Consider the following 16,404-nt stretch of genomic DNA (forward strand, 5'->3'; position numbering starts at 1 on the left):
GTCTCCTTGTAAGTTTACTTATCAAGGCTCTGACGCGCCTTCACTAATAAAAAGTAATCTGATTGCTTGCTGCGGAGTCATCGTCAACAAAAACTACCAAAATATTACTTCAATGTATTGTAATTACGACTGCCTCAGTTTTATGCATTACGTGAGTAGTCGGACAGCAATTTATTTAGCGCAAAAATATTTCTTGTTGATGCACGTACGTTTTTAAACTGAAGTGTCATAGCTGTAGCGGCAATACTCCCAGTTTAGGTGGTTTTATAAACTAAGTTTTACTTTCTCCTACTTAAAACTTTTTGCAGAACAATGCACATTAAATGGGAAGGCAGTTTTCCTTAATTGTGTACTATTTGCTGCCTAATGTTGACATGTAAGCACACCACCAATAACTGACACCTAGAGACTCGAAAGCGCCATACCAGTACAATATTTGTATGATATTGCACTTTAAATCCACGTACAACTGAATTAAAGCAATCTTAGCTCATTTGAGGGTAGTGTGATAGCACATCACATATGGATAGAACACGTTTGGAAAATGTAATTTTCATGATTACATTACATTTAACATATAAATTCAAGCTGAAGAGGGATGGACAACAAGGTCGTATAGAGCAACGCTGAAGACAACAAGTTACCATAACAATCTGTAAATATATGCTCTTTATTATGTTTAGACAACTATCACGTAATAGAACACATTTTGGCTACCATATTTTGTACTCCTGAAACATGGCGTTTTGAAGACGAGGTGGCCGAGTGGTTAAGGCGATGGACTGCTAATCCATTGTGCTCTGCACGCGTGGGTTCAAATCCCATCCTCTTCGGTTTATTGTTCCGTCTTTAGTTTTTAGTATGTGGTAGGGCTGGGTTAACCCTATTTTATGTGAAAGTTAAATGATATATCCCATGGTATTTCCGGCAGTACAACGGCTCAGTTTGGAAACACCGTTCAGTTGAGTACTGTGCTTAGGCATTACTGTAAACAGCGCCAGCCGGGTTCTGCTCATGAATCACAAAATCTTTCCTGAGGCGGAGGTTTGGTAAGTTGAGGGACGTAGATAGTTTGATTCCTTATCCTTAAAGAAAGAGAAGCAGCGCGTGTGGGACGCCAATGTAAGGTTTGTCTTCCTACAGACTCTCAGGACTGGCGCTCCCTGACACCTCCCATGGCCCGGGGCCAATCCTGACCTACTGAATGTATCACGTGCCTGCTGCTGTTGGCGTTGACTTTCCTAGGATCACTTCACAGGCTATACACCCTTATTCTCCAACTCCCCTATACAACAGAACATCTCACTTCAGAAAGCTTACAGAAACAGTTTTGCACAGGGTAGTGTGGCCGAGCGGTCTAAGGCGCTGGGTTAAGGCTCCAGTTTCTTTGGAGGCGTGGTTTCGAATCCCACCGCTGCCAGGATTTTTCAACTCACAAAAGTATTTTGTCTGCATCAGTGTCTCACTCTCTGCCTTCTGCACCTACGATCCACATAGCGAGAGGTGAGACTATGTAAAGTGGTGACGTATACATATAAGGGTAGCCAGACAGTGGGACCGAGCCTTCTTATTTTAAAAAACCACAACCTAAGGTGACAAGAATTGTATCGGTAAACAAACCAGCTGTCTTGAAGTCTAACTATAGAGGCGACGAGAGGGGTCACTGTGATGCTGAAAGTTCAGTGTGTGTAAACAGTAGAACGCTGTGTGATACGTTTCCTTGCAGTGATGACAGCTCGCGTTTCTAAAGCAGAGAGCAAACATACAATGGGGAAGAAGAATAAATAAGGAAAGACATATATTATATGCAGACAGTTATTATACTTTGCTTTTCACCTGTAACTCGCTCAACTGTCGGTGAATGCTGCGTTACCCTGCATAGCCAGGTCACCACAGCAGGTGTCCACAGTGTTTGGCCAAGTTACTATAGTGGTGAGCTTGTAGATGTGAGGTAGCGTGGCTGAGCAGGCTAAACTGGCTAGATTTAGGCTCCAGTCTCTCTGGAGCCGTGGGCTTGAATCCCAACACTTTAAGTTTACTTGAACCAAATACTTTTGCAAAAAAGGTTCATGTAATAAATATTCATTAGGGTCGTGGTTGTGAGTATGACACTAATGGATAAAAGTGGGAGTAACAATGCTACAATTCCTGAGACTACCACTGCACTAACAGCCTGGGAGAGGTTTGAGCTGGATACAAGATACTTGCATGAGGGAACTAACTCGAAAGGGGAACTATCCACTGATGTGTTCTATCGCTTGCTGAGTGAGTATGTTGACACAATGGATGCAAAAGATTGTTTTGTGTGTACACAGATTCCTGTTTCGGTACAAGAGGGGGTTACCTATCATAGACTGTCATTAACATATGGGATACGTTGTAGTCTGTTACTAACAAGATTCTATAACCAGGAAGAGATTCAATATTTTTACTCAAATCATGATCTTGTGTTTTCTAATGTGCCTATCATAGAGGATGTGAGTGGGGTAGCTAAGTACTATAGCATAAAGTTAGTTAAAGGAGTCTTTCAGGCGACATTAACAATTAGTACATCTTATGCACACCACAATAATTTGACATGTTTGCTTACACCTGTAGAGAAAAGCTTTTTAGATCACAGGGAAGAGAGAAGAAGGGCATTGAAGGGTAAACTAGAGAAAGGATTACAGCAACGGGCCTTTGCTAGTAGTGACGGTTATAGTGCAATTAGAGAACAAGGGAAGTTAGCTTTAGACGCACTACATGTAGGAAAGCTTTGCATATCCAAGACCAAATCATACTATGACAATGTGTTTGTGGGAATGAGTGAAAGTAAGCGTGTGTTTTTGTTTCAGAGTAAATGGACGTTCATGTTAAAGGGACAGGATCCAGCAATCCCCGGGATTTATTACATATGTGGACTTAATGTTTATTACCGTCTTCCAAAGGGATAGTATGGGACATGTTATTTGGGGATAGTTTTCCCAAAGATATATCAACTTGACGATTTGAAAAGGTTACCAAAATTGTCTGAATTACATCGTACTAGACATAAGAAAGAGACTGCTGCTGGTGTAGTAGGAGACATATTTGGGACGATAATTTCTTCAGTGGGAGTTATTATGAACTCCATAATAATTCAAAAGTTGTCTACTATTGAGGATAACATGCTGACAAACTTTTCAGGGGCTATACTCCTGATGCATACTGAACTTGCTGCGGAGGGGGCTATGACTCTTCAAAACAGGCTTGCTTTAGACATTCTTTTAGTGAAAAATGGCAGAGTTTGTAGATTGCTCAATGGGTGTAATTGTTGCGCTTACATACCAGATAATAGTAAAGAGATTAGAAGTATGCTTACTAACTTGACTAGGGATAGTACGGACTTGAAGGATTTGAAAGAACCAGGTGTTTGGAAAAAGGTTGGGAAAGGATTTGCTTCAGTGGGAAATTGGATTAGTAACATTTGGCATGGGATATTGTCTAAAATAATACAAGGGATATTGATTGTTATAGATTGCTTATTTGGATCATGGGTGGCATGTAAAATTAGTAAAAGAATAAAATTGAAGATGGCGAAAAATAATAGGAGGAGGGAAGAAAAATAAAGGGAAAAATTATTCAGGGCAAGATCAAAGGGGAAACCAAGAAGGGAAGAGATTGATATGAGGGAATTTTAGTATGTAAAATTAGTAGGGAAGATTTGTGTGATGACAAGAGTCATCAGAGGAGGGATTGCTGGAGTGTGTCTTTTAAAATTAATATTAACATGAAAAGCTTACAATATATTGTGTAATGAAGCTGCATAAAAAATGTGTTAATGTAGAAATAATGCACACATTTGAAATGTGCCCACGGGGAGTGGCTACCAATGTATACGAAGACTAATGAAAGTTATTAATGCTGAATTAATTATGTACTAATGTTTTTAATTTGTATTAACATATCAAAATTGGAGTTATGTATTAGGAGTTTGTTCATTAAGCAGTAGGCCTTAGTTTAGCGAAGGTCTGTGCCTAGCTGCCTGGTCTCATATTAAATTGTCTTTTTCTAACGTGCAATGTGCTATTTTCCTGAAGGACATGAAACTGTACTTTCCCAGAAGCTAGAGATGTGTGTAGCTGTAGTAAATTCTTTCTCATGGGACCCTACTTGCTCAAGGAGACATTCTTGCTGAATGCAACAGTGTAATTTGTAACAGGTGCAAGGCTGCCTGGAGTAGGAGAAAACAATGGAACTGCTGACTGTAGCGTAAAATGTAACTTTTCTTACCTGACATTCCAACCGATGAAAACGTCAATAACATGGGCCAATCAACGACATGAGAACTGTGGTTTGTGTAAAACTCTGGTGAAGATTATTGGACAGAGATGGCGATGTACCAATGATTATCCATTGAGGAATTAGGAGTAAATTAGACAGTTTTGATTTATCCACATGACCCGAGGAGAAATCAGGCATTTATTGGACATTCCACTCCAAGCCATTCTTTGCCATTCTACTGAGCCATTTAGGCCATTTCGTTTGAGACTTTGACGTTTGTTCGCCCTGTTACTCTAAACCACCCTTTACTTATTCCTTACCTGATACTTACTTCTCCTCTATATGAGGGAAGTTCTTGTTCCTTAGCTATGCCATACTGATACTTTGCCCTGTCCTTTCTTTGCTGATGATGCAAACGACTGATGTCCCGAGGACGAAGACTGACGCTGTTTGTTGATCCGTTGGATGGGTAACTATCTGATGAAAATTGTAATTGTCTGTTTGCCTTTTCTTTCTAGGTACCAACTGCTCTTTGATAGAGGCCATAGTTAGATGTTTTCCAAATTTGTGTTTGCTAAATTGTTTTGCATGAAGCCCAACATGCTGATTCTAATACGAGGTTATTTAAGGTGTTCACTAAAATCTGACGCAAATAGACAAATGACTGAGTTCTTGCTTTGTTGAACCATGCACTACTGAGACTTTGCTAAGTTGCTTCTTAATAATTATGTGTTAATACTGAGTGAATATTCTCTATGCATTGATTAATTGCGTTTCTAATTGCAAATCTGAAGAGTTACTAATGAGATGAATTGCTGATGAGATTAACAGAAATGACTTTAGATTGTAACCAGTAGGGAAATAAATATCCTAACACTTAACTAAATTGGTGTGGTTATTCATGACTGAAAGATCATGGTGTGTTCACTTTATTAACTCTCATTAAAGGTTATTGATTAGCATGCTGATTAGTTATTGCGATTGTTGTTGAGATATTGATCTATTGATTTGTGATGCCAAAAGACATCTCGTACTGGGAAGTCCCCGAACCTGGTCTAAAAGGTTCATCGACCTAGGCGTGTCTCCTTGTAAGTTTACTTATCAAGGCTCTGACGCGCCTTCACTAATAAAAAGTAATCTGATCGCTTGCTGTGGAGTAATCGTCAACAAAAACTACCAAAATATTACTTCAATGTATTGTAATTACGACTGCCTCAGTTTTATGCATTACGTGAGTAGTCGGACAGCAATTTATTTAGCGCAAAAATATTTCTTGTTGATGCACGTACGTTTTTAAACTGAAGTGTCATAGCTGTAGCGGCAATACTCCCAGTTTAGGTGGTTTTATAAACTAAGTTTTACTTTCTCCTACTTAAAACTTTTTGCAGAACAATGCACATTAAATGGGAAGGCAGTTTTCCTTAATTGTGTACTATATGCAGCCTAATGTTGACATGTAAGCACACCACCAATAACTGACACCTAGAGACTCGAAAGCGCCATACCAGTACAATATTTGTATGATATTGCACTTTAAATCCACGTACAACTGAATTAAAGCAATCTTAGCTCATTTGAGGGTAGTGTGATAGTACATCACATATGGATAGAACACGTTTGGAAAGTGTAATTTTCATGATTACATTACATTTAACATATAAATTCAAGCTGAAGTAGGGATGGACAACAAGGTCGTATAGAGCAAAGCTGAAGACAACAAGTTATTATAACAATCTGTAAATATATGCTCTTTAATTGTTTAGACAACTATCACCTAATAGAACACATTTTGGCTACCATATTTTGTCCTCCTGAAACATGGTGTTTTGAAGATGAGGTGGCAGAGTGGTTAAGGCGATGGACTGCTAATCCATTGTACTCTGCACGCGTGGGTTCAAATCCCATCCTCATTGGTTTATTGTTCCGTCTTTAGTTTTTAGTATGTGGTAGGGCTGGGTTAACCCTATTTTATGTGAAAGTTAAATGACATATCCCATGGTATTTCCGGCAGTACAACGGCTTAGTTTGGAAAAACCGCTCAGTTGAGTACTGTGCTTAGGCATTACTGTAAACAGCGCCAGCCGGGTTCTGCTCATGAATCACATAATCTTTCCTGAGGCGGAGGGTTGGTAAGTTGAGGGACGTAGATAGTTTGATTCCTTATCCTTAAAGAAAGAGAAGCAGCGCGTGCGGGACACCAATGTAAGGGTTGTCTTCCTACGGACTCTCAGGACTGGCGCTCCCTGACACCTCCCATGGCCCGGGGCCAATCCTGACCTACTGAATGTATCACGTGCCTGCTGCTGTTGCCGTTGACTTTCCTAGGATCACTTCACAGGCTATACACCCTTATTCTCCAACTCCCCGATACAACAGAACATCTCACTTCAGAAAGCTTACAGAAACAGGTTTGCACAGGGTAGTGTGGCCGAGTGGTCTAAGGTGCTGGATTAAGGCTCCAGTCTCTTTGGAGGCGTGGGTTTGAATCCCACCGCTGCCAGTATTTTTCAGCTCACAAACGTATTTTGTCTGCATCAGTGTCTCACTCTCTGCCTTCTGCACCTACGATCCACATAGCGAGAGGTGAGACTATGTAAAGAGGTGACATATATATATAAGGGTAGCCAGACAGTGGGACCGAGCCTTCTTATTTTAAAAAACCACAACCTAAGGTGACAAGAATTGTATCGGTAAACAAACCAGCTGTCTTGAAGTCTAACTATAGAGGCGACGAGAGGGGTCACTGTGATGCTGAAAGTTCAGTGAGTGTAAACAGTAGAACGCTGTGTGATACGTATCCTTGCAGTGATGACAGCTCGCGTTTCTAAAGCAGAGAGCAAACATACAATGGGGAAGAAGAATAAATAAGGAAAGACATATATTATATGCAGACAGTTATTATACTTTGCTTTCAACCTGTAACTCGCTCAACTGTCGGTGAATGCTGCGTTACCCTGCATAGCCAGGTCACCACAGCGGGTGTCCACAGTGGTTGGCCAAGTTACTATAGTTGTGAGCTTGTATATATGAGGTAGTGTGGCTGAGCAGGCTAAACTGGCTAGATTTAGTCTCCAGTCTCTCTGGAGCCGTGGGCTTGAATCCCAACACTTTAAGTTTACTTGAACCAAATACTTTTGCAAAAAAGAATCATGTAATAAATATTCATTAGGGTCGTGGTTGTGAGTATGACACTAATGGATAAAAGTGGGACTAACAATGCTACAATTCCTGAGACTACCACTGCACTAACAGCCTGGGAGAGGTTTGAGCTGGATACAAGATACTTGCATGAGGGAACTAACTCGAAAGGGGAACTATCCACTGATGTTTTCTATCGCTTGCTGAGTGAGTATGTTGACACAATGGATGCAAAAGATTGTTTTGTGTGTACACAGATTCCTGTTTCGGTACAAGAGGGGGTTACCTATCATAGACTGTCATTAACATATGGGATACGTTGTAGTCTGTTACTAACAAGATTCTATAACCAGGAAGAGATTCAATATTTTTACTCAAATCATGATCTTGTGTTTTCTAATGTGCCTATCATAGAGGATGTGAGTGGGGTAGCTAAGTACTATAGCATAAAGTTAGTTAAAGGATTCTTTCAGGCAACATTAACAATTAGTACATCTTATGCACACCACAATAATTTGACATGTTTGCTTACACCTGTAGAGAAAAGCTTTTTAGATCACACGGAAGAGAGAAGAAGGGCATTGAAGGGTAAACTAGAGAAAGGATTACAGCAACGGGCCTTTGCTAGTAGTGACGGTTATAGTGGAATTAGAGAACAAGGGAAGTTAGCTTTAGACGCAGTACATGTAGGAAAGCTTTGCGTATCCAAGACCAAATCATACTATGACAATGTGTTTGTGGGAATGAGTAAATGTAAGCGTGTGTTTTTGTTTCAGAGTAAATGGACGTTCATGTTAAATGGACAGGATCCAGCAATCCCCGGGATTTATTATATATGTGGACTTAATGCTTATTACCGTCTTCCAAAGGGATGGTATGGGACATGTTATTTGGGGATAGTTTTCCCAAAGATATATCAACTTGGCGATTTGAAAAGGTTACCAAAATTGTCTGAATTACATCGTACTAGACATAAGAAAGAGACTGCTGCTGGTGTAGTAGGAGACATATTTGGGACGATAATTTCTTCAGTGGGAGTTATTATGAACTCCATAAAGATTCAAAAGTTGTCTACTATTGAGGATAACATGCTGACAAACTTTTCAGGGGCTATACTCCTGATGGATACTGAACTTGCTGCGGAGGGGGCTATGACTCTTCAAAACAGGCTTGCTTTAGACATTCTTTTAGTGAAAAATGGCAGAGTTTGTAGATTGCTCAATGGGTGTAATTGTTGCGCTTACATACCAGATAATAGTAATGAGATTAGAAGTATGCTTACTAACTTGACTAGGGATAGTACGGACTTGAAGGATTTGAAAGAACCAGGTGTTTGGAAAAAGGTTGGGAAAGGATTTGCTTCAGTGGGAAATTGGATTAGTAACATTTGGCATGGGATATTGTCTAAAATAATACAGGGGATATTGATTGTTATAGATTGCTTATTTGGATCATGGGTGGCATGTAAAATTAGTAAAAGAATAAAATTGAAGATGGCGAAAAATAATAGGAGGAGGGAAGAAAAACAAAGGGAAAAATTATTCAGGGCAAGATCAAAGGGGAAACCAAGAAGGGAAGAGATTGATATGAGGGAATTTTAGAATGAAAAATTAGTAGGGAAGATTTGTGTGATGACAAGAGTCATCAGAGGAGGGATTGCTGGAGTGTGTCTTTAAAAATTAATATTAACATGAAAAGCTTACAATATATTGTGTAATGAAGCTGCATCAAAAATTTGTTAACGTAGAAATAATGCACACGTTTGAAATGTGCCCACTGGGAGTGGCTACCAATGTATACGAAAACTAATGAAAGTTATTAATGCTGAATTAATTATGTACTAATGTTTTTAATTTGTATTAACATATCAAAATTGGAGTTATGTATTAGGAGTTTGTTCATTAAGCAGTAGGCCTTAGTTTAGCGAAGGTCTGTGCCTAGCTGCCTGGTCTCATATTAAACTGTCTTTTTCTAACGTGCAATGTGCTATTTTCCTGAAGGACATGAAACTGTACTTTCCCAGAAGCTAGAGATGTGTGTAGCTGTAGTAAATTATTTCTCATGGGACCCTACTTGCTCAAGGAGACATTCTTGCTGAATGCAACAGTGTAATTTGTAACAGGTGCAAGGCTGCCTGGAGTAGGAGAAAACAATGGAACTACTGACTGTAGCGTAAAATGTAACTTTTCTTACCTGACATTCCAACCGATGAAAACGTCAATAACATGGGCCAATCAACGACATGAGAACTGTGGTTTGTGTAAAACTCTGGTGAAGATTATTGGACAGAGATGGCGATGCACCAATGATTATCCATTGAGGAATCAGAAGTAAATTAGACAGTTTTGATTTAACCACATGACCCGAGGAGAAATCAGGCATTTATTGGACATTCCACTCCAAGCCATTCTTTGCCATTCTACTGAGCCATTTAGGCCATTTCGTTTGAGACTTTGCCGTTTGTTCGCCCTGTTACTCTAAACCACCCTTTACTTATTCCTTACCTGATACTTACTTCTCCTCTATATGAGGGAAGTTCTTGTTCCTTAGCTATGCCATACTGATACTTTGCCCTGTCCTTTCTTTGCTGCTGATGCAAACGACTGATGTCCCGAGGACGAAGACTGATGCTGTTTGCTGATCCGTTGGATGGGTAACTATCTGATGAAAATTGTAATTGTCTGTTTGCCTTTTCTTTCTAGGTACCAACTGCTCTTTGATAGAGGCCATAGTTAGATGTTTTCCAAATTTGTGTTTGCTAAATTGTTTTGCATGAAGCCCAACATGCTGATGCTAATACGAGGTTATTTAAGGTGTTCACTAAAATCTGACGCAAATAGACAAATGACTGAGTTCTTGCTTTGTTGAACCATGCACTACTGAGACTTTGCTAAGTTGCTTCTTAATAATTATGTGTTAATACTGAGTGAATATTCTCTATGCATTGATTAATTGCGTTTCTAATTGCAAATCTGAAGAGTTACTAATGAGATGAATTGCTGATGAGATTAACAGAAATGACTTTAGATTGTAACCAGTAGGGAAATAAATATCCTAACACTTAACTAAATTGGTGTGGTTATTCATGACTGAAAGATCATGGTGTGTTCACTATATTGACTCTCATTAAAGGTTATTGATTAGCATGCTGATTAGTTATTGCGATTGTTGTTGAGATATTGATCTATTGATTTGTGATGCCAAAAGACATCTCGTACTGGGAAGTCCCCGAACCTGGTCTAAAAGGTTCATCGACCTAGGCGTGTCTCCTTGTAAGTTTACTTATCAAGGCTCTGACGCGCCTTCACTAATAAAAAGTAATCTGATCGCTTGCTGCGGAGTCATCGTCAACAAAAACTACCAAAATATTACTTCAATGTATTGTAATTACGACTGCCTCAGTTTTATGCTTTACGTGAGTAGTCGGACAGCAATTTATTTAGCGGAAAAATATTTCTTGTTGATGCACGTACGTTTTTAAACTGAAGTGTCATAGCTGTAGCGGCAATACTCCCAGTTTAGGTGGTTTTATAAACTAAGTTTTACTTTCTCCTACTTAAAACGTTTTGCAGAACAATGCACATTAAATGGGAAGGCAGTTTTCCTTAATTGTGTACTATTTGCTGCCTAATGTTGACATGTAAGCACACCACCAATAACTGACACCTAGAGACTCGAAAGCGCCATACCAGTACAATATTTGTATGATATTGCACTTTAAATCCACGTACAACTGAATTAAAGCAATTTTAGCTCATTTGAGGGTAGTGTGATAGTACATCACATATGGATAGAACACGTTTGGAAAGTGTAATTTTCATGATTACATTACATTTAACATATAAATTCAAGCTGAAGTAGGGATGGACAACAAGGTCGTATAGAGCAAAACTGAAGACAACAAGTTACCATAACAATCTGTAAATATATGCTCTTTATTATGTTTAGACAACTATCACCTAATAGAACACATTTTGGCTACCATATTTTGTACTCCTGAAACATGGTGTTTTGAAGACGAGGTGGCCGAGTGGTTAAGGCGATGGACTGCTAATCCATTGTGCTCTGCACGCGTGGGTTCGAATCCCATCCTCGTCGGTTTATTGTTCCATCTTTAGTTTTTAGTATGTGGTAGGGCTGGGTTAACCCTATTTTATGTGAAAGTTAAATGACATATCCCATGGTATTTCCGGCAGTACAACGGCTCAGTTTGGAAACACCGCTCAGTTGAGTACTGTGCTTAGGCATTACTGTAAACAGCGCCAGCCGGGTTCTGCTCATGAATCACAAAATCTTTCCTGAGGCGGAGGGTTGGTAAGTTGAGGGACGTAGATAGTTTGATTCCTTATCCTTAAAGAAAGAGAAGCAGCGCGTGCGAGACGCCAATGTAAGGGTTGTCTTCCTACAGACTCTCAGGACTGGCGCTCCCTGACACCTCCCATGGCCCGGGGCCAATCCTGACCTACTGAATGTATCACGTGCCTGCTGCTGTTGGCGTTGACTTTCCTAGGATCACTTCACAGGCTATACACCCTTATTCTCCAACTCCCCTATACAACAGAACATCTCACTTCAGAAAGCTTACAGAAACAGGTTTGCACAGGGTAGTGTGGCCGAGCGGTCTAAGGCGCTGGATTAAGGCTCCAGTCTCTTTGGAGGCGTTGGTTCGAATCCCACCGCTGCCAGTATTTTTCAACTCACAAACGTATTTTGTCTGCATCAGTGTCTCACTCTCTGCCTTCTGCACCTACGATCCACATAGCGAGAGGTGAGACTATGTAAAGTGGTGACGTATATATATAAGGGTAGTCAGACAGTGGGACCGAGCCTTCTTATTTTAAAAAACCACAACCTAAGGTGACAAGAATTGTATCGTTAAACAAACCAGCTGTCTTGAAGTCTAACTATAGAGGCGACGAGAGGGGTCACTGTGATGCTGAAAGTTCAGTGAGTGTAAACAGTAGTGATACGTTTCCTTGCAGTGATGACAGCTCGCGTTTCTAAAGCAGAGAGCAAACATACAATGGGGAAGAAGAATAAATAAGGAAAGACATATATTATATGCAGACAGTTATTATACTTTGCTTTTCACCTGTAACTCGCTCAACTGTCGGTGAATGCTGCGTTACCCTGCATAGCCAGGTCACCACAGCGGGTGTCCACAGTCTTTGGCCAAGTTACTATAGTTGTGAGCTTGTAGATGTGAGGCAGCGTGGCTGAGCAGGCTAAACTGGCTAGATTTAGGCTCCAGTCTCTCTGGAGCCGTGGGCTTGAATCCCAACACTTTAAGTTTACTTGAACCTAATACTTTTGCAAAAAAGGTTCATGTAATAAATATTCATTAGGGTCGTGGTTGTGAGTATGACACTAATGGATAAAAGTGGGACTAACAATGCTACAATTCCTGAGACTACCACTGCACTAACAGCCTGGGAGAGGTTTGAGCTGGATACAAGATACTTGCATGAGGGAACTAACTCGAAAGGGGAACTATCCACTGATGTTTTCTATCGCTTGCTGAGTGAGTATGTTGACACAATGGATGCAAAAGATTGTTTTGTGTGTACACAGATTCCTGTTTCGGTACAAGAGGGGGTTACCTATCATAGACTGTCATTAACATATGGGATACGTTGTAGTCTGTTACTAACAAGATTCTATAACCAGGAAGAGATTCAATATTTTTACTCAAATCATGATCTTGTGTTTTCTAATGTGCCTATCATAGAGGATTTGAGTGGGGTAGCTAAGTACTATAGCATAAAGTTAGTTAAAGGATTCTTTCAGGCAACATTAACAATTAGTACATCTTATGCACACCACAATAATTTGACATGTTTGCTTACACCTGTAGAGAAAAGCTTTTTAGATCACACGGAAGAGAGAAGAAGGACATTGAAGGGTAAACTAGAGAAAGGATTACAGCAACGGGCCTTCGCTAGTAGGGACGGTTATAGTGCAATTAGAGAACAAGGGAAGTTAGCTTTAGACGCACTACATGTAGGAAAGCTTTGCATATCCAAGACCAAATCATACTATTACAATGTGTTTGTGGGAATGAGTGAATGTAAGCGTGTGTTTTTGTTTCAGAGTAAATGGACGTTCATGTTAAATGGACAGGATCCAGCAATCCCCGGGATTTATTATATATGTGGACTTAATGCTAATTACCGTCTTCCAAAGGGATAGTATGGGACATGTTATTTGGGGATAGTTTTCCCAAAGATATATCAACTTGACGATTTGAAAAGGTTACCAAAATTGTCTGAATTACATCGTACTAGACATAAGAAAGAGACTGCTGCTGGTGTAGTAGGAGACATATTTGGGACGATAATTTCTTCAGTGGGAGTTATTGTGAACTCCATAAAGATTCAAAAGTTGTCTACTATTGAGGATAACATGCTGACAAACTTTTCAGGGGCTATACTCCTGATGGATACTGAACTTGCTGCGGAGGGGGCTATGACTCTTCAAAACAGGCTTGCTTTAGACATTCTTTTAGTGAAAAATGGCAGAGTTTGTAGATTGCTCAATGGGTGTAATTGTTGCGCTTACATACCAGATAATAGTAATGAGATTAGAAGTATGCTTACAAACTTGACTAGGGATAGTACGGACTTGAAGGATTTGAAAGAACCAGGTGTTTGGAAAAAGGTTGGGAAAGGATTTGCTTCAGTGGGAAATTGGATTAGTAACATTTGGCATGGGATATTGTCTAAAATAATACAGGGGATATTGATTGTTATAGATTGCTTATTTGGATCATGGGTGGCATGTAAAATTAGTAAAAGAATAAAATTGAAGATGGCGAAAAATAATAGGAGGAGGGAAGAAAAACAAAGGGAAAAATTATTCAGGGCAAGATCAAAGGGGAAACCAAGAAGGGAAGAGATTGATATGAGGGAATTTTAGTATGTAAAATTAGTAGGGAAGATTTGTGTGATGACAAGAGTCATCAGAGGAGGGATTGCTGGAGTGTGTCTTTTAAAATTAATATTAACATGAAAAGCTTACAATATATTGTGTAATGAAGCTGCATAAAAAATGTGTTAACGTAGAAATAATGCACACGTTTGAAATGTGCCCACGGGGAGTGGCTACCAATGTATACGAAGACTAATGAAAGTTATTAATGCTGAATTAATTATGTACTAATGTTTTTAATTTGTATTAACATATCAAAATTGGAGTTATGTATTAGGAGTTTGTTCATTAAGCAGTAGGCCTTAGTTTAGCGCAGGTCTGTGCCTAGCTGCCTGGTCTCATATTGAACTGTCTTTTTCTAACGTGCAATGTGCTATTTTCCTGAAGGACATGAAACTGTACTTTCCCAGAAGCTAGAGATGAGTGTAGCTGTAGTAAATTCTTTCTCATGGGACCCTACTTGTTCAAGGAGACATTCTTGCTGAATGCAACAGGGTAATTTGTAACAGGTGCAAGGCTGCCTGGAGTAGGAGAAAACAATGGAACTACTGACTGTAGCGTAAAATGTAACTTTTCTTACCTGACATTCCAACCGATGAAAACGTCAATAACATGGGCCAATCAACGACATGAGAACTGTGGTTTGTGTAATACTCTGGTGAAGATTATTGGACAGAGATGGCGATGCACCAATGATTATCCATTGAGGAATTAGAAGTAAATTAGACAGTTTTGATTTAACCACATGACCCGAGGAGAAATCAGGCATTTATTGGACATTCCACTCCAAGCCATTCTTTGCCATTCTACTGAGCCATTTAGGCCATTTCGTTTGAGACTTTGCCGTTTGTTCGCCCTGTTACTCTAAACCACCCTTTACTTATTCCTTACCTGATACTTACTTCTCCTCTATATGAGGGAAGTTCTTGTTCCTTAGCAATGCCATACTGATACTTTGCCCTGTCCTTTCTTTGCTGATGATGCACACGACTGATGTCCCGAGAACGAAGACTGACGCTGTTTGCTGATCCGTTGGATGGGTAACTATCTGATGAAAATTGTAATTGTCTGTTTGCCTTTTCTTTCTAGGTACCAACTGCTCTTTGATAGAGGCCATAGTTAGATGTTTTCCAAATTTGTGTTTGCTAAATAGTTTTGCATGAAGCCCAACATGCTGATGCTAATACGAGGTTATTTAAGGTGTTCACTAAAATCTGCCGCAAATAGACAAATGACTGAGTTCTTGCTTTGTTGAACCATGCACTACTGAGACTTTGCTAAGTTGCTTCTTAATAATTATGTGTTAATACTGAGTGAATATTCTCTATGCATTGATTAATTGCGTTTCTAATTGCAAATCTGAAGAGTTACTAATGAGATGAATTGCTGATGAGATTAACAGAAATGAGTTTAGATTGTAACCAGTAGGGAAATAAATATCCTAACACTTAACTAAATTGGTGTGGTTATTCATGACTGAACGATCATGGTGTGTTCACTTTATTGACTCTCATTAAAGGTTATTGATTAGCATGCTGATTATTTATTGCGATTGTTGTTGAGATATTGATCTATTGATTTGCGATGCCAAAAGACATCTCGTACTGGGAAGTCCCCGAACCTGGTCTAAAAGGTTCATCGACCTAGGCGTGTCTCCTTGTAAGTTTACTTATCAAGGCTCTGACGCGCCTTCACTAATAAAAAGTAATCTGATCGCTTGCTGCGGAGTCATCGTCAACAAAAACTACCAAAATATTACTTCAATGTATTGTAATTACGACTGCCTCAGTTTTATGCATTACGTGAGTAGTCGGACAGCAATTTATTTAGCGCAAAAATATTTCTTGTTGATGCACGTACGTTTTTAAACTGAAGTGTCATAGCTGTAGCGGCAATACTCCCAGTTTAGGTGGTTTTATAAACTAAGTTTTACTTTCTCCTACTTAAAACTTTTTGCAGAACAATGCACATTAAATGGGAAGGCAGTTTTCCTTAATTGTGTACTATTTGCTGCCTAATGTTGACATGTAAGCACACCACCAATAACTGACACCTAGAGACTCGAAAGCGCCATACCAGTACAATATTTGTATGATA

The 16,404-nt window shown here is 39.5% G+C and overlaps 5 non-coding genes across 5 annotated transcripts; all 5 read left to right on the forward strand.

The window, feature by feature from the left end:
• Nucleotides 1-751: 751 nt before the first annotated feature.
• On the forward strand, nt 752-833 carry TRNAS-GCU (transfer RNA serine (anticodon GCU)). Its single transcript has one exon. It is a non-coding gene; the product is annotated as a tRNA-Ser (tRNA).
• A 5,240-nt stretch (nt 834-6,073) lies between these two features.
• Nucleotides 6,074-6,155, forward strand: TRNAS-GCU (transfer RNA serine (anticodon GCU)). The gene has a single exon. It is a non-coding gene; the product is annotated as a tRNA-Ser (tRNA).
• Nucleotides 6,156-6,660: 505 nt separating this feature from the next.
• Nucleotides 6,661-6,742, forward strand: TRNAL-AAG (transfer RNA leucine (anticodon AAG)). The gene has a single exon. It is a non-coding gene; the product is annotated as a tRNA-Leu (tRNA).
• Nucleotides 6,743-11,396: 4,654 nt separating this feature from the next.
• On the forward strand, nt 11,397-11,478 carry TRNAS-GCU (transfer RNA serine (anticodon GCU)). Its single transcript has one exon. It is a non-coding gene; the product is annotated as a tRNA-Ser (tRNA).
• A 505-nt stretch (nt 11,479-11,983) lies between these two features.
• TRNAL-AAG (transfer RNA leucine (anticodon AAG)) lies at nt 11,984-12,065 on the forward strand. The gene has a single exon. It is a non-coding gene; the product is annotated as a tRNA-Leu (tRNA).
• Nucleotides 12,066-16,404: the final 4,339 nt, after the last annotated feature.

The sequence above is a fragment of the Pleurodeles waltl genome, chromosome 12 (assembly GCF_031143425.1).
Source record: "Pleurodeles waltl isolate 20211129_DDA chromosome 12, aPleWal1.hap1.20221129, whole genome shotgun sequence".
NCBI classification, from domain to species: Eukaryota; Metazoa; Chordata; class Amphibia; order Caudata; family Salamandridae; genus Pleurodeles; species Pleurodeles waltl.